Source organism: Mus caroli, chromosome 16, assembly GCF_900094665.2.
Source record: "Mus caroli chromosome 16, CAROLI_EIJ_v1.1, whole genome shotgun sequence".
Lineage (NCBI taxonomy): Eukaryota > Metazoa > Chordata > Mammalia > Rodentia > Muridae > Mus > Mus caroli.
In genome coordinates, this window is record NC_034585.1 from 56,582,260 (window position 1) to 56,607,702 (window position 25,443).

General features: G+C 36.6%; 1 protein-coding gene and 1 pseudogene across 2 annotated transcripts in view; both read right to left on the reverse strand.

Moving 5' to 3' along the window:
- Epha6 (EPH receptor A6) overlaps positions 1–25,443 on the reverse strand; it is an 882,350-nt gene that overhangs the window by 694,329 nt on the left and 162,578 nt on the right. The window lies entirely within an intron of this gene.
- On the reverse strand, positions 8,040–8,462 carry LOC110311231 (annotated as a pseudogene).

Consider the following 25,443-nt stretch of genomic DNA (forward strand, 5'->3'; position numbering starts at 1 on the left):
CTGTGTTCCACTCTCCAGAAGTCTTAAGATCCTGTGGCGGGNGTTGTGGGTAGCTGGCGAGTGTCAGCCGACCCTGCGCCCCAGCTGCCCTGGTGCTTTTCTGACTGGAAGAGGCTTGTGGCCCTATGTAGGCCGGATTTCTCCTGAAAATTCTTAAAACAAGGTATTAAATAAATTATATATACATATCATATGACATTTACATTTTCCTAATATGTCATGTTGTTTTAACATTGCAAGTAAGTCCTAAAATCAACAGAATTTTACAAAATACTTTGTATAAAATGATTATATTATATTTATAATTGTATAGCTAATTATTTACTAAACAAGTATACTCACTAATTCTGCAAAATGTCTTATGGAACTGTGACTGGTATGTTTAAATGTAAATCTATATATTTTTTTTAATTTATATTTTTGTTTCTAAGTATAAAATACAGTATTTCATTTGTCTTTTAAGCTGTAAGTATTTGCAGAACTTCTACTTGTTTTTATCAGGAAAGGAAATACTGACAGTGGAGATAAGCTCTTATACTTAAAGCAAAGGCTTTTATCCAACAAAGTTAAATATGACACTTTTCAGAGAATGTAAGAATGTACTTTTCTAAGTAGTTGGTTGACTTATCTGAAAGATTATATTTTCTTCATGTTATTTTAAAGTATTTATACTGTTACTAGGAATTTACCATCAAGTTGTATCTATTAACTGGCCAATCTAATAAATTAAAAAAAAATCTTTGTGGTGGTTTGAATTATGCTTGGCACAGGGAGTGACAGTATTAAGAGATGTGACCTTGTTGAAGTAGGTGCAACATTGTTGGAAGAACAGTGTCACTGTTGGGATGGGCTTTGAGATCTACCTCCTAGCTCCCTGGAAGGTAGTCTTCTACTGGCTGCCTTCAGAACAAGTTTAGAACTCTCAGCTCTTTCAGTGCCATGCTGCTTGGACACTGCCAAGCTTCCTGCTATGGAGATGTTGGACTGAACTTCGAACCTGTTTAACAGCCCCAATTAAATGTTGTCCTTTTATAAGAGTTGCCTTGGTCATAGTGTCTCTTTCCAGCAATGGAAACCCTAACTAAGACAATCTTCATTAGTGTTTTATAAATATATTTTCTTCTCTTTTAAACAAGGTATCAATTCATTACCCTCAAATTATCTCAGATTCAGGCATTCAAGAGATCCTGCTCTTTCAGCCACCTGAGTATTTGGGACTATACATAGATTATACTCTTGTGCTCAGATTTAGAAATAACATTAGTTGTGAAAACCTTCATAGCTGTTGCATAGAAACAATCAATTTCAGAGTGGATGAGAAAAAAAACATTCCGCAACAATGTTTCACAAAGCAATCTTTCTGGACATTTTATGGTATAATGATTCCTACTTTGATATTCATGGCAATCATGACACCTATTAAAGAAGAGAGGAACGTAAAGGAAGACATGTTTATTGAAATTATGCTATCTTCAGACACTGTATTCTGTGTTTAATTTGCATTTGGCATTTAATCGTTTCAACAGTCACAAGGAAAAGTACTAACACTGTGTTCCAAATAAGGTAACTGTTGTTAAATGTGTTAAAAATGGTTCTAAAAATTCATCTTAGAAATAAAAAGCCATAATTTGATAGGGCCCTCTGGGCAATTATTTATTAAAAAGATTGAATGGCAAAATCAGCCAGTTCCTTCAAACACTTCTTGATGGATCAGCTGAGCAGTGGTATTCTTACTCTGCATAATGTTTTTAATTTCCTTTATAGTGTTCAGTTTGGGGATATTTTGGGATATCAAAACAAAAGCCCATCAAAATTCTGCAATAATGTTGAACATAATGAAAATGCTAGATAGTAAGGAAAGGAAATTGGGCACTGGCAGCTTCGATGATAATACTAGAGAGGGGTCCAATGTGCATGAATTAAGAAGAAATGTGGAGAAAAGATATGTACAGCACTGCAAATCTTTCTTGATTAAGAACTATTAGAAATGGGTCATCAGCAAGATATTTTATCCTAACCACATAATGGTAGTTAAGTCCACAAAGGGATGTTAATAAAAAAGTCTCCTTAAAGTCAGCATGCCCCTGGGACAGAAGCTATTTCCCTTGCTTCTAAGAGGAACTGAGACCATAATGAAGTATTAGAAGGTTGAGTTTTGGTACATTAAACAAGCCACAGGATTTCCCTTATTTTCAGACAGGAGTTTCATTAACCTGTTAATGTTTATTCATGTCATATCCCCACAGACTTAAAATAGCTGAGGTTCTATGGAGACTAGTATACTTGATAGTCACTTGTGAGAAAATGAGTAACATTTTCTTTTTCTGTCCAATTTCATTCCTCTAATGTAAGAACTGCTTTTTAAAAATAAACTGGCACATGAATCCTTACCCTTTCTCACTCTCCCTCAAGGCATCATTCTCACAACCTCTCTATTTTCCCTAGAGGATTTCAAGCTTTCTGTGTTTTGAAGAAATATAAAATTCTATGAAATAATAGTGAACATTAACAAGGTCAAAGTGTTCTGTTCATCGCTCTGTGTAGGCTACCACACTAAATCCTCACAAAGTCTTCCTGACATCTTCCCTGTTTTGCAATAGGTGCAGAATTTAGCTCTGACCTCAGCAGGCACTGCAGTCTGCAATGCTCATCACAGAATTCTTAGGATTACAGGTGAAGGGGAAGTGTTCTCATTAAATCAGCATTGACCCCTGGCTTGCTTTTACTGTTTTACAAAATAATTGTCACTCTGTAGTTGATTCCAGAAGGCAGAACTTTCATCATTAAAATGGGATTTGTTTTATTTTTAGGTACATTCAAAAAGGTAATATTTAGAAATACTATGAAAACAGTTAGGTCAGGAAGGTAGGGAGGGTGATTTAAAATGACCTCTGTATGGGCAAAGCTTCTGTCTACTGAATTGCTGTTTCAAAGCAGAGTAGAATGAAGTGAATCCTGTAACTATTCTTCTTGACTTCAGTTGTTTAAAATGTTGAACTGTTATGTTTATTATTAGAATTCCTTTCCTGTGGATTACAGATAAAATAGGTCAGAATATATGTACTAACTTGAAAACTAAAGATTGAGTTTTTCGTAATGCTTTACTTTCAGTTATAAAATGGGCCATGTCCTTAATATGAAACCTAGCAAGCTACAATAATCACCTGCTAATCACCTCTTACCAACAATCCCTTTAAGTAGAAATAATATCTTGTTTTGACATTAGTATCTAAACATGAAACAATTTAAAACTATATTAAATATTTGTGATTTGCTGCTTGAAAAATACTGACATATATTTTTCAAAAGCAAAGCTGTCTTCTCCAATCTCTTGCTTTATTCATATGTAGGTTTCAACAGAGTGTGAAGAACAGATGGTACTATAGGTTCTGTGTATTTCTCTCTGGACTTTGATATGCAAATTGATGTTCTGAAAGAATGTGAAATGAACTGACCACCAAATCCCAAGAGAATCCCTTTAAAGTAAAAAGGAAAGGGGAGGGGAGAGGAAGGAGTGGTTGAAGAGAGATTGTAAGCAGGGAGAAGAATGTGCTTCCACTTCCACTTGGGTTTCTTTTCTTTTTTTCTTCTTCTTCTTTTTTTTTTTTTTTTTTTGGTTTTTCAAGACAGGGTTTCTCTGTGTAGCCCTGGCTGGCCTGGAACTCACTTTGTAGACCAAGCTGGCCTGGAACTCAGAAATCTGCCTGCCTCCACCTCCCAAGTGCTGGGATTAAAGGTGTTCACCACCACGCCCCGCCCCACTTGGGTTTCTTGTACAATGTACTCAAATATATGTTATATTTGCCATTGCAATGCACAAAAATAAGCTGGGGACCTGATGATACAAAAGATTCATTTTGTTAATTTTACAGATTGATTCTTTACTCAGGGTGATATTTGCCTTTATGCATAATTGAATTTTATAACACTTCAGCAAAGAAAATATTTTCTTACTTGAATTTTTTAATATATAAATGGGCATAAATGAAAATTAGATTTAAAAGGAACACCATAAAGGTGGTAAAAATAATCCCAAGGATTTACTTCTTAAATTTGTATAATATAAATTTTAGAAATGTATTTTCTAACAATAGTTTTCAGTCTTACTAACCTTTGCTATAGCCAACCTTTTACCAAGTGAATACATCAGAGTAAAATTAGAATATGCAGAACATATTAGAAAAGGAAAATTAGAAACATAGAAAGAGAATGGATTACTAGCAATATTAATAGAATTCAGAGTAGTAAAAGTTCTTATATAGAGGAAATTATTTATTGGAAAATAGGTGTAAAGACAAGACAAAAATTCAGAATATTTAAAGCATTCAATATATAAACTGCCAAAAGTTTTAAAAGAATATTTATTAATTTCTTTGATATAATTTTGTCTCAAAATGCTTAAGTATAGGAATGACTAATTACTAGTGAAATAAAAATAGAAAAAATAGAAAATGATTTAATATAAAATACATATAGTGAGATATATACTATAATTAACATATACTGTAAATGCTCATAGAAATGACTGTCAAATGAGATTTTTATTGAAAGTATAGCATTGTCAATGAAGATGAAAGTTAATCATTTTATACATTTACACAGTTGTATCACAAATTTTCACAGGAAATGATGAATCATGTTCAGAGACCCTTTGAACCTACTTGTTTAAGCATGGAAGGCATGCCCTTTGGGTGAACTGAGATCTGCTCAAGAAATTTCTCATACATTTGGAACTCTATTAAAAAAAAAAAAACCAAAACTCTTATCATTTAGATCCCAACATTCTTACAAAGGCTTATGGGTTAAAGGTTCGACCACTTGTGTGTATTGCAATCATATTTTTTTGGAAGCAAGGGAGAAAGTCTAGTTACTGCAGGTATGCCTCATAAGGAGCTGCTGGGGGTTCTGAGCCTATTCTCTCTCTCTCTCTCTCTCTCTCTCTCTCTCTCCCTCCCTCCCACCCTCCCTTACCCCCTCTCTCTCCCTCCCTCCATCCCTCCCTCCATCCCTCCCCATCTCCCTTCCTCTCTGCCTCTATGAGTTGAATGTACTACTGATGCATTGTGCCTTGAGCAGTCAGGTCCAGAAACCTCTGAAATTGATAGTTAAATCTCTCATTCTTAGTGGATTATTACCTCTCATATGTTTGCACAGCACTGAAAAGCTCACAAATATCATGTTCCCTCCAATTTGATAAGCCAGTTCTATTTTCTTTCACAGTAATATTGGAAGCTATTGGCATTACAATGTTCATAAAAATAGAGAAGTGTGTACTATCTTGCTATGATTGGATATAGCAAAGTTGTGAACTACTCTCTAGGTGGATGGATTTGAAAAGGGCTTCGAGCCTACAGTGACTTGCTTATACACAAGGAAGAGGTACCCTCGTGGCAGTCTTCAGTGGGCTTTAATGAATAAGACATGGGATATGTGAAGCTGAATTTTGCTTGATCTTTTTTCCTAGTGATCCATGATCTGGGTTACCTCTTACTCCCCAAGGAATTGTTTCACACTACATAGGAAACATAGGCACTGCCAGGCCAAAGTAACAGTGACATTTTGAAATGAGTGTCACAGGAGAAACAGAAATCAGCAACAAAAAATTCCACAGCCTCACTGAGTCAGGTCAGAAGTTATTTGATACTCTAGTCACGTCATGCCCTTGCCAGATGGAGCTGGCTTCTAGACGTGGGAGTGAGAAATATCTGGAAGTCCACCCACACCTTAATACTTCCAATGCTATGAGCGCTGTCATCACAGATGGTAAATGTAGAAAATGGTTTGGATAAAATTTATGATTGACATTTTCAAATAAATGAGGGAAAGAATAAACTAATAACCCAAGCAGCTATAAAAGTTCTGGCATATAGCCAAGAAAAAGTCAAGAAGATGCCACCTGGTAAGAAAAGGAACTTGGAAATTTCATTATAACATAGCTAGAGGCATTGACTGAAAAAAAAAAAAACCTAAAATGATTTACTAAAATAATGATATATTATAACTCCTTAAAATTAGTTATTCCATTTGGTGGTGTACATGGACAAACACTTTTATGTTATCTGGATACCACATGAATCATACAACTCATGTATCTTCCCTCAAGGGTTTGGTGTTTTAAATGGAATTCCTGAGGTGGGAATGAGTGGGGTCTCGGCATACAAGAGACAGAATTTTAAACCCAGTTTGTGTTATATAGTTTGCTGTGTTATGTGATATGTTATATGCCGAACCAAGAAATGATTATACCCAGTCAATTGAAGAAAAAACATTCACTCACAGATATGCTCTAAGTACCTCACATATGCCAAGCAAAATTCTATGCATAATGAGCTTAATGGTGAATAAACAAAGCTAGGAATGTTCTTGCTCCTGTATAATTATGTTACTCTTGGAATAGAGTGTACATAACGAAGTGTCTGAAACAAATGCTGGCAAAATTAACCTGAATAATGAAAGTCTACGAGTCCATGAGTCGGGGTGGCAAGGAAGTAAGGAAGATGTTAACATGCTGACACTGAGCCTAGAAAAACATAGGTTGAAATTCTAATCCATCATGTGAATGTATTTAGAAGCTTTAAGGAGGGGTTTAGGGTTGAATGGGGTAATAAGAATAGAGCATGACAGTCAGGAAGGACTGATAGTCTTACAGAAAGTATCAAAGCCATTACAATTGCAACTGAGTGTACACAAAGAAAATATTGTGTGAAAACTTCTAGAAGAAAGCCATGGTCAAAACAATATGAATCCTCATCAGGAACTAAGCCCACTGTTAGATTGATCTTAAACTCTCATCCCTCAGAACCTTGAGGAAGTAGATTCATGTTCAACGTTCATTTTGTAGGATTATTATTTTTTTATTCAAACAATTTTTTATTAGATATTTTCTTCATTTACAATTCAAATGCTATCCTAAAAGCCCCCTATACTCTCCCGGTGCCCTGCTCTCCATCCCATGCACTCCCACTTCTTGGCCCTGGCGTTCCCCTGTACTTAGGCATATAAAGTTTGCAATACCAAGGGGCCTCTCTTCCCAATGATGGCCAACTAGGCCATCTTCTGCTACATATGCAGCTAGAGACACAAGCTCATGGGGTACTGGTTAGTTCATATTGTTGTTCTACCTATAGGGTTACAGATCCCTTCAGCTCCTTGGGTGCTTTCTCTAGCTCCACCATTGGGGGCCCTTTGTTACATCCAATAGATGACTGTGAGCACCCACTTCTGTATTTGCCAGACACTGGCATAGCCTCACAAGAGACAGCTGTATCTGGGTCATGTCAGCAAAATCTTGCTGGCATATGCAATTGTGCCTGCGTTTGGTGGCTGATTATGGCATGGGTCCCCAGGTGGGGCAGTCTCTGCATGGTCCTTCCTTCTGTCTCAGCTCCAGAAGGATATATTTATTTTTTTTAATGGCAGCCTCAATGAACTATTATGTAGGGGTAGACAGTATTATAATTAAGTCAGAAAAAATAACACAGGTACAGGACTTAAGAAAGAATCTTGGAAAGTTTGAAAATCAGAGTAAAAGCAATGTGAGTGTAGTCATAGGAAGTAAGGGAGATTTAGAAAGCAGGGAAATTGCAGGAGCCAACAAGGGCTAGATCATGTAGATGGTGAGGGTTAGAAAGATGTGAATTAAGATTTTATTTAAAGCTAATTAAAGGTATTGCCAAATGTTCCTGGTGAGTGATCTGTGGAGTACAGGTGTGGAAATGCCACATCATACAAACCGAGTGTTCTCTGCGTGGTTAATTATTCTGAAGAAGAGGAAGTAGTCTGGGAATATGTCTGGAAGGTGTGATCTATATAACCTTCTGGTAAATCGATGACACAGAAGGGCCACTTCCCAGTGTGCTTATTCTGCATGGAGTGTATTTATGACAGTGATCATAAGAGTAATTCATAAATGTTTAGTGAGAAGATTTTTTTTTTTTGAGAAACATTGTTGTTGTTTAATGGTAAAGCTCAGTACATTCCAGCACCAGGACGGGCATGGAGTCAAAGCAGCAGGGGCGGCTGGGTGACCCCATGGAGCCTCACATGGCAAAGAGAATGAGGAAGTCGACCATCCAACAGAAGAGTCCCATGGCCTCAGACAGGGCAAACCCCAGAATGGCATAAAAGAAGAGCTGCTGCTTGAGAGGTAGGTTCCTAGCATAGCCAATTATCTAGCTACTAAATACGGTGCCAATGCCAGTCCCAACACCAACTGTGGCGGCCCCAACATCAACTGTGGCGGCCCCAGCACCAATAAACTTGGCTGCTGTGTCTATGTCCCGGGAAATGACTCTGGTCTGCGATTCCCATCTGGCCACCTGGAGAGGGGAGCTTCAGAAGGAAGGCTGTTTAGATGGGGCCTCTGGTCTACTCAGGAGGGAGGCAGACCCAGGCCTGATTAAACCCCTGGTAGAGGAGTGAATCAGAACTGGAGAAATGAGTAGTGTCTTGGTGGTCTGCATGTTTCAATCTCCCAGCATTAGTCAGAAGCTTTTATTGACAATGATTAAAGGACAAATGGATGGGGGATTATGCTTAATCTACATGAGGGAAAACAAGATCATTTCATCACTGCATTTTTCATTAATTTACTTCTTTATTCATTTTGCATCTTGAATGCAATCTGCCTACCTCCTGTCCTCCAAGTCCCACCCTCTCACTCTCTTCTCCCATTTCCCCTCCCCTTCAAGGTGAGCATCTGATCTTGAGTATCAAACTGCCATAACATATCAAGTCTTAACAGGAATAACTGTGTTCTCTCCAACTTTGGGCAGACAAGGCAGTCCATCTAGGGGAAAGGGATCAAAAGGCAGACAACAGAGTATGAGTAAGAGACAGCTCTGTTACAATTGTTGGGGACCCACATGAAGAACAAGATGTATATCTACTACATATGTATAGGGGGACTAAGTCCAGTCCATGCATGCTTTTTGGGTGGTGGCTCAGTCTTTGTGAGCTCCCATAGGCTCAAATCAGTTGGTTCTATAGGTTTTCTTGTGGTACCTTTGAACCTTCCAGCTCCTTTAATCATTCCTCTGACTCTTCCACAAGACTCCCTGAGCTCTGCCTAATTTTTGGGTGCAGGTTTCTGCATCTGATTTTATCAGCTGCTGGATGAAGCCTCGCAAATGACAGTTGTGCTAGGCTTCTGTCAGCAAGCATAGCAGAGCATTATTAATATATTCAGGGGTTGGGTCTCTCATGAGGTAGATCTTAATTTGGGCCAGGCATTGATTGGCCATTCTCTCAATAATTCCTCTACCTTTGTCCGTGCACATCTTGTAGGCAAGGGAAATTTAGGCAAAGGATTTGTGGGTATGTTGGTGTCTCCCTCCCTCCACTGAAAGCCTTGCCTGGCTACAGGAGGAATCCACTTCAGGCTCCATACCCTATGCTGCTTGGAGTCAAACAGCAGCCTACAGAATGGGAACAGATTCTCACCAACCCAACATCTCTCAGAGGGCTATAATCCAAAATATATAAAGAACTCAAGAAATTCAACACCACATTACAAAATAACCCAACAGATGGTTGAGAGGCACCTAAAGAAATGTTCAAAGTCCTTAGTGATCAGAGAAATGCAAATCAAAATGACCCTGTGATTCCACCTTACACCAATCAGAATGGCTAAGATCAAAACCACAGGTGACAACACATGTTGGAGAGGATGTATATAAAGAGGAACACTCCTCCATTGCTGGTAGGATTGCAAACTGGTACAACCACTCTGGAAATCAATCTAGAGGTTCCTCAGAAAATTGAAAACAGATCTATCTGAAGACCCAGCTATACCACTTTTGGGAATATACCCAAAAGATGTCCCTCCATGCCACAGGGGCACATGTTCCACTATGCTCATAGTGGCCTTATTTGTGATAGCCAGAAGCTGGAAACAACCTAGATGTCTCACGACAGAAGAATGGATACAGAAAATGTGGTTCATTTACACAATGGAATACTACTTAGCTATTAAGAAGAAGGACATCCTGAGTTTTTCAGGCAAATGGGTGGAACTAGAAAATATCCTGAGTGAGGTAACTCATACCCAAAAGGACACACATGGTATGTACTCACTAATAAGTTAATATTAGCTCCTCAAAAAGTACAGAATACACAAGATACAGTCCACAGAACTCAAAAAGTCAACAAGCTGAAGGGCTCAAGTAAGGATGCCTCAGTCCCACTTGGGAGGGAGAAGAAAGCAATCACAAGTGGGGAGGTAGGGAGGCACCTGGGAGGGAAAGTGGACATCAGGGGAGGGAAGTGGGGGGAGAGAGGATAACCTGACCTGGAATTGGTGAGGGAAAAGCAATGAAGCCCTGAGGGCCAGCAGAAGGAATGGAAACAGGCAACCTTGGGAGGTGGGAGGTTGGGGGCACCCTCCAGAATCACCAGAGACCTTGGAGGTGAGAGACTCTTAGGACTCAGTTGGAGGGAACTTAGATGAAATGCCTAACATTAGGGAGAGGGGACTTATAGAGCATACCTCCAGCAGGAAGACAGGGCATCAAATGAGGGAGAGGAGGGCCATCCCACAGTCACAACTCTTGACAATCTTAAAGAATTACAGGGGTGGAAATGGAGAGGAGCCTGAGTAAAAGAAGGCCCAGTGACAGGCCCAAAGTAGGATCCAGCTCAAGGGGAGGTCCCAAGGCCTGACACTATTACTGAGGCTATGGAGCACTCACAAAAAGGGACCTAGCATGAAAGTACTCTGGAAGACCCAACAAGCAGCTGAAAGAGTTAGATGCAGATATTTGCATCCAACCAATGGACAGAAGCAGCTGACCCCTGTGGTTGAACTAGGGAAAAGCTGAAAGAAGCTGAGGAGAAGGGGACCCTGTATGAGGACCAGCAGTCTCAATAACTCTTGGGCCCCGAGATCTCTCAAACACTGGACCACCAAACCTGCAGCATATACCAGCTGATATGAGACCTCCAACACATGAACAGTAGAGGACCAACAGGTCTGTGTTCATTCAAAGATGATGTACCTAACTCTCAAGAAACTGGAGGCCCCAGGGAGTTTAGAGATCATGGGGCTAGGGAGGAGGTATGGGATGTGGAACAGTTGGAGGGCGGATGGGGGAGGGGAATAAAATACTGTTTGTAAAAAAAATAAATTAATTTAAAAAATTGGTACAGTGCTAAACAGAGACTTCTCAACATTGAAATATTTAATGACTGAGAAACACTTAAAGAATTGCTCTATATCTATAGTCGTCAGGGAAATATAAATCAAAACCACTCTGAGATTTCATATTACACCCATCAGAATGGCTAGGATGAAATCTCAAGTGATAATGCATGTTGTCAAAGATGTGGAGCAGGAGGAACACTCCTTAATTGCATTTCTTAATTTTTTTTTTATCAGATATCCATAGGTCAAGTGTTTTAGTTACATTTTTTTGAAGTAAAATATTCGGACCCAAATCAAATGAGAGTGGGTATTTTAAAACTAAGGTCACAGTCTATCATTGAAGAGACAGGGCCAACACAGGAACTTGAAGGCAGGCCTACATACCATTGGACACAGCATTAATATCCAATCAAGAGTCAAGAATCTAACGTAACAGTAAAAATGTATGAAAGAAACTATGGGGATTTTTTGTTTTAATTATTTTTTGTTGTTATTGATTTTTGTTTGTTTGGGTTTTTTTTGTTTGTTTGTTTGTTTTTTAGTTAACATAGATCATTTTACGTGGCTCATTTTCTTATTCTGTTCAAGATACCCTACCTAGAGAAGGCACCACATAAAGTGGGATGGGCCCCTGTCTACATCAATTAACAATTAAGACAAATGCCCACAGATAAGACTACAGGCCAGTTTGATCTAGGCTATTTCTCATTTGAGGCTTTCTTCTCAGATGAATGTAGGCTAACAATTTGACAGTAAAGCAAACCAAGACAGTAAGCACAATAACTTTTAAATACAGGCAGGCTATAAGTAACTCTATTGAACTAGTATGTATCTATTTCTATGGATAATGACCTTTGTGTGAACAAATCTCATAGTGCATGAGTCTAAAGAGTAACATTTTTACTTGATCTTTCTTATAATTGGTTGTATTAGTTCTCAGTCATCTATCTATCTATCTATCTATCTATCTATCTATCTATCATTTATAGTGCGCATGCATACATGCTTTTTGCACCAAATTCCTCTTGATGAAAACATCCATTTCTGGAAGGAAGAAGAGGTATGTAAGGCTCAGGAAATACACCAACAAATTTAGAAAGCTTCTGAAACTTAAGATATTCACATAGATTCTTCCCAAGGTGCTATGCAGTATAACTTTGAGAAAGTAGATAGTCTTCAAGCAAACCACCTGCCCATAGATCATAACTGGAATCTAGTCATGCATCCTTCATGTGTTGTCATCTATGATAGTGTAGGTCTTTGAAGATGAAATAACCTTTGAATTATCCAAGCTGCTGTAAATAATGTCTTCTCCATATTCCTGTAAGCAATCCAAATGAATTGACTTGTTCACAAAGACTAAGGTCTAATCATTTTGTTGATCAGTCATCACTGCACCTTCTGGAATGAATAGGTTATTTGTTAATTTGTATTCACAGTAAGTCACACAACTGTTTATGTAGACCAGAGATCAGTCAGGTGTTCACAGGTATTATTAAACTGTTGTAATACATCTTGGTTGGTTGGTTCTTTTACTTTTCTGCTTTTATTTATTTTTTTAATTGAGGATCTCTTGTACTGGGCTATAGGGTTCACCAATTTAATTTGGCAGGCTGCAGTGAGTCCTAGTGATCCACCTGTTCGTGCCTCCCTAGTGTTGAGATAACTAGCAGGTGCTATAGTATATATCTTAGTATGTATTATAACTAGCTTTCAGTAATTGTTAAAAACTACTGTGGTTTGATTTCTATTGCTATGATGAAGCATCCCCACTAAAATCTACATATAGGATGAGACTTAAAAGGCTAGGCCACAATCCTTTATCAGGGGATAATAAACTGGGAAAATTAGTCATATCATACCAACAGTTGATGAGACAACAAATAATTGGACATGTGTTCTCTGCTTACTAGTTTGTTCATAATGTTATATTTCTCCACTAATATAGTTAAGGACTTCAGCCTAAGGAATGGTATAACTCACAGTGGATTGTGTCTTCCCACATAAACCAAAAATCAAGACAACCCCTGACAGACATGCTTACAGACCAATTTGATGTAGACAATTCCCTAACTGTGGCTACTACCCTCTAGGAGATTTGTGTGTGTGTGTGTGTGTGTGTGTGTGTGTGTGTGTGTGTGTGCATGTTTCTCTTTAAATTTTTCTGGTGTGAGATAATTTATTTTCTATGTTTTTGTGGGTGTAGTTTACTGCCTTACGTTGGAGCTTTTCTTTTTTCTTTTCTTTTTTTTCTTTCCTTTTTTCTTTTTCTCTTTTTTTAATCTGGGCAAGTTAACATTTAAAAGGAACCCACATATTAGCATCAATTATTACTGCCTTTTTTTCCTTCACCCTGTATGTTTGAACATTTTGCTCATGCTTAACAGATGTAATAACAATCTAAAACCATTTTAAATGTTTATATACATGTTCTAGCTTTAGTAGTTTTTTTTTTTTTTTCTATGCTGGTCATGGTTACATAAAATGTTTTCATATCTAATGGGTATAGTGACTGTGGTGGTTACCAGGCTCTAGAAACATCTGGGAGACAAACCTCTTGGCCTGTGAAGAAAACTTTGAATTGGGTTTAAAAAGGTGAATGGACACAATCTATTCTACATATAAATAAAACTGCTCCATTGGCTGTGCTGTGGTCATGATCAGAATAGGTGAGAGTACACTGTTTGTTAACCTCCCTCTTTCTCCCTTCTCTCTTTCCTGGGGTTTTATACAGTGACCTGGAGTAGCTGAGGCCATGACATTTTTACTGATGGATTGTATTCTTCAACTGTGACCTGAAATAGTCTGTCCTTTAATTTGCTTTTATCACATAATTTGTCATAGCCACACTAAAAGAAACAAATGTAGAAAATTGCTACTGAGAAAGAAAAGATGTTATTGGTTATAACTTTGACCTTATGGCTCTTAGATAAAGTCTATAGCCTGGCAGGCTTTGTTGTGCAGTATGGTTTGGACTGAAGATTGTTGTAGAACTGTTTGTAGCTGTGTTTTAGAGCTGTAGTCTTTTCCATGTGTTCTGAAAGTTGTCAACCTTGGTTTCTGGAATTCTGGTTGTGGCATGTGCTTTGGAGTATTTGGTCTCTAAGAACCTAAAATCTGATCCATGTCACTGTAAAAAGTAGCTTCTGTCAAACCTCAGGGTTGCTGTTCCCCTCCTATCCTTTCCTTGTCTTGTAAGGCATTTGTACTCAATAGGGGGCTTGAGCAGCATGGCTTTCACAAATGCACCTCTACTGAGTGTTTAATGATTACCTGGGTTACATCAGCTTTGTTCAAGAAAAAACATAGATTAGCTTTCTTTTGTAACAATTGAAGGCCTCTGCACAAGCTAGGTAGTGGGTATCTAACTTCTAGCACTGTGATAGAGACAGAATTTGTCAAAAGTAATAAAGTACAGATTAACTTCCTATGCTGAGATCTTTAAGAAATTATACCAGAGCTAGAGTAAGTACCCAAGGAGCTAAAGGGATCTGCAACCCTATAGGTGGAACAACATTATGAACTAACCAATACCCCGGAGCTCTTGACTCTAGCTGCATATGTATCAAAAGATGGCCTAGTCGGCCATCACTGGAAAGAGAGGCCCATTGGACATGCAAACTTTATATGCCCTAGTACAGGGGAACGCCAGGGCCAAAAAAATGGGAATGGGTGGGTAGGGAAGTGGGGGGGGGGTATGCGGGACTTTTGGGATAGCATTGGAAATGTAATTGAGGAAAATACGTTAAAAAAAATCAAGAAGTGAAAAAAAAAAAAAAAGAAATTATACCAGAACCTTGGACGAAGACACTCAGAGCAATCTCCAAGGTGCTGGGGCTCTGGAATCCAACCTAGACATCTGATGGAAACTACAGGAATATGTATGACACAAGACACAAAGCCCTGACTTCAACTTAGATAGAAGACTCTAGAAAGCTGAAAGCATAGAGAGGACACATCTCAAAGATTTCTTAAAATCACCACTACATCAGTCATCAGTTCTTCAACTTTCATCTTATCCCGAGTATAACCCACACCCATATATTCCGGGTAATAATGGTTTGTTCATTGTTAAAATGAAGAATAGTTGAAGAAGAAAGGAGCCAACAGTCTCAAGGGAATCTGGCTAGGCAGCTATGTCTACCTGAAGGAAAGATCAGCTCCAAGGCATGGAAGTCCAACAGAGCATCACGATGGCCACAGCCTTGGTCTGTTGAGTAATAACAATTTCCCAGTATCAGCCAACAAAGGATTGTACGTATCTATTTTAGAATGTGTAAGTCATATGTGTGCACATAAATGTTTGTGTACAGGGCAATATGTTAGGAAACAAATGATTTTTTATCAAAGGACCATAACATGCCTGCTTCTCCATGCTTAAGGAAGGCACAGGCATTAGTGGGAGTCATAACTTTCATTTATCACATACCCATACTTTTCCTTCCTTAGAAAGTCTGTTAGCAATCTCCATTCAGCCTTGTACTGTGCCTCGATTTGCAGGTTAGGGTTGAATCATATTTTCATTATCTTTATTGGGATTGTAGAAATACAGCGATCTGTGCATGTCAATACTAATAAAATTGCCACTTGAAAGAACATTTTATGTTATTATAAATTTTGTCGGTGGCATAGAAATGTTATAAATAAAAGTCATTGTAATTTTGTCAGTTTTTACATGATTTCTCATAATTCATTTAAAAGCATACATGTTATTTATAATGTAAATGATTTTCATAATAGAAAATTTTAATATACTATTTACTTTTTTCTGAAACTGGAGAGTTCAAATTAACAGTGCAGTCAACATTATAAAGCAAAGAGCTCATCTTTGTAAAGAAACCTCAAAAGATACTTCTTATTCATCAAAAAATGTCATTATGAAAAGCTAATGTGAGTAATTCACTTCAAATGAGAAGGGATCTAAAAACAATTCAACAACATAAAGATGTTAAAATATAGATTCGGTTAAATATTCTGAAAGAGGAACTTTAATTTTGATTGAATAGTTGAAGGAACAACTTTAAATCTTGTCTTCAGGCTCATAATTGTTGATTTTGTTAGAGTACACATTATGTTAGGAAGCCATCACAATGTGAAGCTTGTATAATTTAAATTCCATGTAAGATGACTATTAGAATATAAAAAATGTGAAATATAAGCTGAGTGTATCAGAATGGTTAATTATTCAACAAAGTATAATAAATATATAATTTTATAGATTTTTATAATGCAGAGCATTCTTTTGTAAGATCTTGTAACATACAGTTTAATTTCATTCCAATCCATTACTATGATATTCTCCTCTCCTAACTGGTGGCCCTCTGACACCTTCTGTCATTTCATTGTGTTTATTTTCATGAGCTAAAACTCCATAGTAACCAAACCTCTCATCCACTGCTTTAGTCTGGTCTATATTCCTCGTTTATAATTCATTCATCACTTCTGATATTTCTTGGAACTTTGAAAATTGAAAATTAATTAAGTTGTTGATTTTCTTCAGGAAAAATAATAATAATGGAAAAGCAAATAATCTACAATATAGCTAAAGGTTGAAGCATACAACAAAGACAGTGGAAAGATTAAACCATATCTGAGAACAATCTTAAACTGGTTATATTTCCTTAGAATTTTCCCTTAATCTTCAGATTTCCCTTTCAACAAATCTATGGGTGGGTTGGCTTTTTTTTTATTATTTCACACAGGAAAAAATCCTTTTCTTTTTTTTTTTTTGATTTTTAATATTTTTATTACATATTTTCCTCAATTACATTTCCAATGCTATCCCAAAAGTCCCCCATAGCGCCCCCCACTTCCCTACCCACCCATTCCCATTCTTTTGGCCCTGGCATTCCCCTATATTGGGGCATATAAAGTTTGCAAGTCCAATGGGCCTCTCTTTCCATTGATGGCCGACTAGGCCATCTTTCGATACATATGCAGCTAGAGACAAGAGCTCCGGGGTTCTGGTTTCTAATTGAAAGCACTGTGATAATTACAGGCTCTAGAAATCCGTGTCTTTTGGATGTAGGGACAGAAACATCTCTTTCAGCAGGATTTCACCTTTCCAAAGTGTTCTCTGTTCTGTATATTTTAACTTATATGTCTTTTTAATTGTCTTCATGCTAACAAACACAGCATATTTTAATTTAACTAATCACAGACAGCTACTTTTTTAAAAAAATATTAAAATCGGTAGTACCTATATTTGCTTTTGACACGGTTTAATTTTTAACCTATGTTATCTTAGCATATAGATGATGATGGGTTTCCTTTATTACAAAGGAAATTAGCTATAATCAAATTATGTTTGGAAAATTAAGAGAAGAAATGAAAGAATTATATAATATTTCTAGGCAAAATGTCCACTGCTGCTTTTATACACTAAATAGAGATCAAAAAAGAAATGTCTTTTCATGTTGTTAGCTTTCACCTTTTTTTTTCAATGCCATATATATTCTCTCCTGTTCTAATAACAGTGTAAGGAGGGGGAGGAAACAAGGGTGGCAATATCAAGAACTGGAGGAGATGTAAGAGAGGTACAGAGGGTCAGGAAATTGAATAAAAATAGGTAGCAGGGTGGATGAAGAATTGGGGATAGCCACTGGAAGGTCCCAGGGACACCAGGGAAACATGAGACTCCCAGGACCCAATGGGGATGACTTTAGCGTTAAAGCACAGAGAAGGGGGAGACAGAACCTATGGAGACCACCTCCAGCAGATAGGCATGGCCCCTGGTCAAGGGATGGAAACACCCACCTATCTCAAAGATTTTTAACCCAGAAATGTTTCTGTCCAAAGGATGAACAGGGACAAAAGAAGTGGAACAGAGACTGAAGGAAGGGCCAACTGGGGAACAGCCCCACCTGGGGATCCAGCATGTCTGCAGACACCAAACCCAAATTGTTGCTGTGGTTAAGAGGTGCTTGTGGACAGGAATCAAGTGTGGCAGTTACTGGGGAGGTCTGGCCAGCAACTGACCAATGCAGATGTGGATGCTTGGAGCCAACCATCAGATTGAGCTCAGGGAACCTGATGGAAGAGCTGGCAGAAGGACTGGAGGAAGCAGAGAGGGATTGCAACCACATTGGAATAACAACATAGCCTGCACTGACCACCCAGTTCTCCCAAAGTTTAGACTGCCAACCAAGAAGTGTAACAGGAGGAATCCGTGGCTCCAGATACAAATGTAGCAGAAGATGGCCTTGCCTGACAGCAACAGGAAAGGAAGGCCCTTGGTCTGGGTAATGTTTGATGCCACATAGGAGGGTGCTGGAACAGTGGGGCTGGAGAGTGGGGGGTGGGTGGGAGAGCATGCTCATACAGGCAAAGGGGAGGTGGGAGGGAGATGTGGGATGGGGTATTGAAGGTAGGGTAACCAAGAAGTGGGATATCATGGGATGGGGAATTGGTGGATGGAGTAACCAGGAAGAGGGATATCATTTGAGATTTAAACTAATGGAATGATTAATTAAAAAATAGAGAAAGTAAAGCAAAGGCAGACATTTAAAAATATACAGTGTAAGCTTTCATCAGGTGATGATAGTGTCCTCCATAGTGTCTTTGATAAATATTTTTACTTTTATCTCATATTTCTCTATGAAAATGTCAACAATATTTATCGGCAAGCATGTTAGTGATTTCATAGTTATTTCCTTCTCGAATGTATACAACTTCTGTGAATAATCTTCATTTTAATTTAGTTACCATTAGAGAATTCATTAGATTTTTATAATGGCATCATTTTAATTGAATGAATACTTTCATCTCCTAATGAATAAGTGCAAGACAAATTTTGAATTGCAGACCATCTGGGAAAATAAATCAGTCCCAAGAAAATTGATATGCTATTTCACAAACACTATTATTTCATGGCCACTAGACAGTAAGTAAATAATCATTGTTCTCACATCACATCATAAATGCACTGGTTTCTCCTTTAGAAACTCTAGTATATATTGTTGATCAATGTTCTGAAGTAATATGAACATGGAAATTCCAAATCTTAGATTTTGTTCAACATTCCATCTGTAGGCATAAAATTATATATTGACTTTTTAATTTTACCCACATTTTAATTATATGGTCAAATTGTGTGAGAATCTCTAATAACTGCTTCTTCCTAAGGAGGCTGATGTCCGCATACAAACACTTGTCGATGTTTTAGGAAGACTTCTTCAAATATTTATTCTATTTCTTTCAATCATATATTTACAAACTCATTCTAGACCATAATGGAGTTAGAAAAACAAGCACGCATCAGAGCAGGCAGGGAGGCGGGAGGCAGATAGGAAGGGAGGGGACTAACTGGGTAAGCAAGGCATAACTCCAATGGTGGAGGAGACTGGAAATTCTAGGGAATGAGGCAAGGCCTACAGTGAACTATTAAAATTCATTTTAGATTAAATTTTAAGTAATGCCGTAAATCATCAGCTATGATGAATTAGAATGGGTGACTTTAGGAATTAGTCGTCTATCGCTGTAGTAAAGGTAGACCATATAGAAATGAACAAATGTAACAATTCTACATAAAAGCTTAAGCAAGGAGGGTTTGAATGGTAGCATAAATAAAATTTGTCCCACCATAAAAGTCTTCATATCAAACAAAAATTTGTTTCTTAAAAGAAAAAAATTAAGAGAGATCAGAAGTTCATGTGTGCAAGTGAGTTTATAAAAAAAGACAGGACAAAGAATTGGGAGAGGAAATGGATGGAAAGGGAGAAAAGTAAAAATGGGTTGGCACGAATGCTTGATTTAAAATTTAACAATACATTTTAAATACCATTTTCATAAATACACATAAGTTGTTACGAAGTTTATTTTGTATTATTTTGTTCAAATGCGTTCCCTACTTTCCAATGAATTAGGAATATAATTTATTTTAGAAATATCCTTGTTAAAAGACTTTTCAAATCTGAGAGTGATTTTGATGAATATCTAATTTTAAAATATTTACAACATGATAAGGATATACATATATGTGTATATATATATATATGTGTGTGTGTGTGTGTGTGTGTATATATATGCATATATATATGTATATAATTCTTTTTAAGAAAATCACTATATACTTATTTCTGTGATAGAGCAGGTTATATTGTCTGTAAGCCACCATAATAATTGGTAATAATTCATAGTTCATAGAATATAATAGATATGAAAGAAAAATATGCTAATCTGATATTATATCTAAATAAACACATTATACTCAATTCTGAACAGTCATTCTACTCTGAAAGTACCAAAAACAGTAATGAACTTCAGGTTGAGTCTGTAGTTCACTTTAAAGTCTGTTTTAAGTATAAGGTAATATGAAATTTACCGTTTGTTTCTGCATATCCTTTTTTTCATTGAATATAAAGTATATTTACCAATTTTTAGTTAATATATGATTAATGTCTGCATGGCTTAGGGTGAAGTTATTTCAGTATGAGAGAATTTGCTGACCCCAAATAGCTCTTGTAAAAGGTCTCCATTCTAGAGGCACAATATCATATTAATATTCTGGAATTAAATTAACACACACATTCATGGAAACATGTAGAAAAATGCATTGCACACACACACAATCCTTTACTTTTTTCTAATACAGCATTTTATACTCAGATTACAGTAATAGATAATGCAAATTCCTCTGAGTGCTTTAGACATTATATTCCTTAATACAAATGTTTGAGTATTGGTTGAGTAATAGTTGTAAATAGTAATACTTATCATATATGGTAAATAGTAATACTTATAGAAAAATACTTCAATGTTTGCTTCTATGAATAATAAAAGGAGTACATATTAGTATCTAACCAATACAATTTGTTTGACCATTTATTTGTAATCTCAGAATACCTTTAATATGTCTATAAGGTCAGAAAAGTATCTGTGAAATACCAGGAAATAAATATTTTAGATATGTAGTCCCCATGATCTCACAGACAACTATCAAACAGATGGTATATGACACATTAGACTTTAGTGTGTTCCATCAAATCTCTGCAGCTGGACAGGGGCTACAGTCCTCCAACTTTCTGGCAGTTACACTAAGAAATAATTGTGGATCTTTCATTATAAGCCATATTTAAGACAGATAATGACATGTTAATGAAACAAACATATACTAAAACTTGGAGGGGGTTAAATTCAGTCTTTAATATTGCAATCACATTTTTGCCTGTTATTACAATTTTAAAAACTAGCAAATCTGCATAGTTGTAAGCTTCCATGAGAACAGCAATTGGTATGAGAGAAGCCAGTATGTTTTCACTGTCTTCTCCCTTAGGCGTCAATTTAGCGCACCACTGAATCCTCTGCAGGACTCTCCTGATTCCCATACTGAAGTGCAAGAGATGCTAATTTCCTACATTCTGAAAGTGAGATGTTTTCAATAATGGGAGTGGTTGTTCTGGGGCTTACTAAGCTGTGACAGTCATGTCCCAACATCCAAATCATTAGTGGTTCCCCCCACACACACAAACTAAATCTCTACAAAGTGAAAACTAGTCTATGAAATAGCCATACATTTGCCACCATTAATTAGTGACCTCTATTTTACCACAGTTTAATTACTTCATGAAATTTAATTTCATGATTTTTTCTCTAGTCCAGGGCTAATAAGAAATGTTATTCCATAGGAGTCAATAATATGCTTTAAAAATATTTTCCCTAGAGTACTTTTTATAATTTGCCCGAGTATATTATTTTGTATATTGTTCTTTTTTTCAATACTGTAAATTTAACTTCATTTATTATTTCCAATTTGGAATCATTGATGCTTAGCTAAATGTGATAAAAATAATAAGAATTAAGTACAGTGTTACAACAACAAATTAACATTTATAGCATTAAAATATATTATTTATATTATATATATTATTATATATAAGTATGTTAACTTAATTATTCTATGTTCTTTACAGAATTCAGATTAATAATCTACCCAGCTAAATAAATTTTATATTGAGTAAATATGGATCAGCTAGTGAAATATGAAATGCATAAATGTATAAGGACTTTTTAATGTCAAATCAAGAAAGAGATATAAGAGAACTTTTGTTTCAGAGAGACAACATTGTAAGTAGCTCAGGGTGGCCTGGCACTAAGCCTAGATTGGCCTTCAATTCCCAGTATTAAATACCTCAATCTCATGATCATAAGGATTGTATGTATATGACATCATACCTAGCTCAGTAAAGAATAACTTATGACAAAACAGAGTCACTCATCTAAGTAAAAGTTGTTACCTGTAATTTTTCACACAAAATTTGAAAATTACTTAGGTTTTATAATATGTTACAGTATATTTGTATAAAATTCATTCACATTAACAATTTATAATAACCATGTAAACACCAATATAGAATTAGTCACTAAAGAGTGTGGCATCCTGATTACAGTGCAATTACCAATTTATTAAAGTATCTTTAGAAAAAATACTACATAATACATCTTTGTTTACATTTCAAATTTTTCATATTAGCCCTTTCACATTAATTTTAGATAAAATATTTTATTATTCAACATGAAAAATCCAGTTTCCCTCAGGAGAAAAAGAATGACCCAGGATACACAATAGTTAGAACTAAAATAAGGACATATAAAACAACAAAAAAAATAAGGATATAAGTCATTTCAAGAAGAAAGACCAAAATAACAATTCTCCATTCTAAAGAAATCCACCCAAGACAGTGATTGTTTATCTCTGCCTCACACAACAGTGTTTGTATCTATCAAAAAAAATCTCTGTGTCTTTATATAGTAGTTGCTTTTAGAGTTGTCAAATAATGGAATAAATCATGCTTTTCTCCTTGTCTGCCACTGAAGATAAAAGCAGAGTTTGTTTTCAGGTTTTGAACATTGCCATCAATTGTTAGCCTTCATGATTCTTTATATGGTGACAGTGCATGTACAGGCAGATAATGACTGACAGATCCCCATGGCTTTATAATCCCCTTTAATGTGGAGACTAATTTTGCCATTAATTTGTTCCTTATTTCTTGAGATTTATTTCACAAATGGCTAGTTTGCACTAAGTTTAGATGGGAAACAGTAACTGGCTATCACTGCAATTTATTTCCATGCACTTATGATGAAAAAAATAATAATAGTAATGATAATGATGCTATAATAATGATAATGATGATACAATTACATACAACAGTATATGTTATTGAATAAATGACCATGTCTTTTAGGAACACTCTCCACCAGTGCTAAGGAAAAACCAAGTCTTTCAGTGTCTATTATTTTACAGTTTATTTATTATTTATTACTTATTATTTATTATTTGGGCTTCTAGTTATCCATAAGCACATATACGTAGACAGTATGAATGATGGCTGCCTCAATATGCAAGAAACATTAAAACTTCTATTTCAGTGTCATTTGCTACTCCTTGGCTCTATCATAGATTCACCTTACTCTTCCCAGCTTGTAATCCCCATTACGTGAATCTCCTTTAACATCCAAATATGAAACAACATGTTTTTTCCCCTTTGTTGATGGTAATTTTGTATTTACCTACTCACTGTATGGGGAAAATGTATAGATAAACATGGTAGGTGAAGAAGTGGGAAAGAGAGGAAGGCGTCCCAGGCTTCTGCGGCACCCTGAAGACTCCTGATCCACTGCACACAGTGTGTGATCTGACATGGTTCCTGGCATACCTGCGGGACAGCACAAAGGACTCAAGGCCAGGGTGGTGCTGCTTGCCCTGGCTTCAGGGAAACCTCACCAGGGGATTGGAACCTCCCGTATAAAGTCATGGACAAGCAAGTCAGATTCGGCTAAACAATGCTTGTTGTACCCTGATTTGCCCTTGACTACAAAGACATACCCAAATTGGCTAAAATTGTGTGTGTGTGTGTTTATATATTAAATAATAAAGATAGATCTAAACTCTAATGCTGGTCTCCAGAGTCTGAATGCCAGGCATCATCTTGGGCTTTCTCTGTATTTACTTGCAGCTTTCTGTTCCCTGTTCCCACAATTGTACATATTGCTTCATGAATAGAGAGTTAGATGTTTAAGTGTTGCTCACAAGATATCAAAATTTATTTAAATCATAGGAAAGTAATTTTCATTATTAGAAGATAAGTATGTTTGTTTTGTGGGAAAAGATATAGACTACAGCAGAGGTGATAAATTGTTCAGAAACTTTGAACTCCGTATCTGTGATAAAATATTTTTTATTGAATCATGACAACTAAACTTGGACAATATTTAACAGTAGGCCAGCCCCGTTTATAGCAATAGAAGGCACATAAACACTCTAATTTTAGTCTGTTCTATATGGGTCAAGTATCTTTTCAATCTCTTCGGATATGGATTAAGGTAAGGTGTGCTGTTTAAAATCTCTGAGCTGAACACAGATAAGTACAATGCTTTCATTTTGCATGTAAATTCTTAAATGCAAGGAGTGCAGATCTCTAATTCAGTTTCCTGTCACCAAGAAATACTACCGAGATTTTTTTGACAGAAGAAACTGGATTTGGTGTACAGTAGAGAATTGCCAGGTCTGGGTTTAGTCAGAGAATATGCACCTTACACTCAAGAGACTGGAGGCCCCAGGGAGTTTAGAGGTCTAGTGTGGTGGGGGGTGGGGGCATCCTTCTGGAGACAGGGGACAGGAAGGAGGTATGGGATGTGATAAAGTCTGGGAGTGGATTGGGAGGGGAGTAAAATCTGGAGTATAAACAAAGAAATCCATACATAAATAAAAGATTAAAAAAGAGAAAAGTTCTGAATCAAATAAAAACACAATGTAAGAAAACAGAAAACACAATGCAAATTGCTCAGAATAAAATGAACACAAACATATTTCCAAGGCACATGATAAATGAATGCTATGAAACATTGGCATCATATTAAAAGAGATACTGATTTAGATCTCTGAGTTAAACCAGATGTTACCTAAAAGCCTGTATGTAAGAGAGTAAATTCTGTAGGAACTGAAAAAATATTTGAAGAGAAATGAAACAATGAAAAGGCATCCTTAAAATTATTTTGATAAGATGCATAAACATGGATCTGAGCAAGAATAACAGATATAAATATGCTAGAATGGGAAGAAGCAATCCTTAAACTTCCAGTGCTACACAAAGAACCATAGACAACTAAGGAGTGCCGACTGTTAGATAAATAGTCTTCACTGAGAAGATGCAAAGAAACAAGTTGGTTACTCAGCACTTAAGAACCATTCCTGAAAACATACACAGAAATAACATTATATAGTCACACAAACCGAGCAAGTTGTATTAGTAATTTACACACAGACACACAGACACACAGACACACACACACACAGACACACA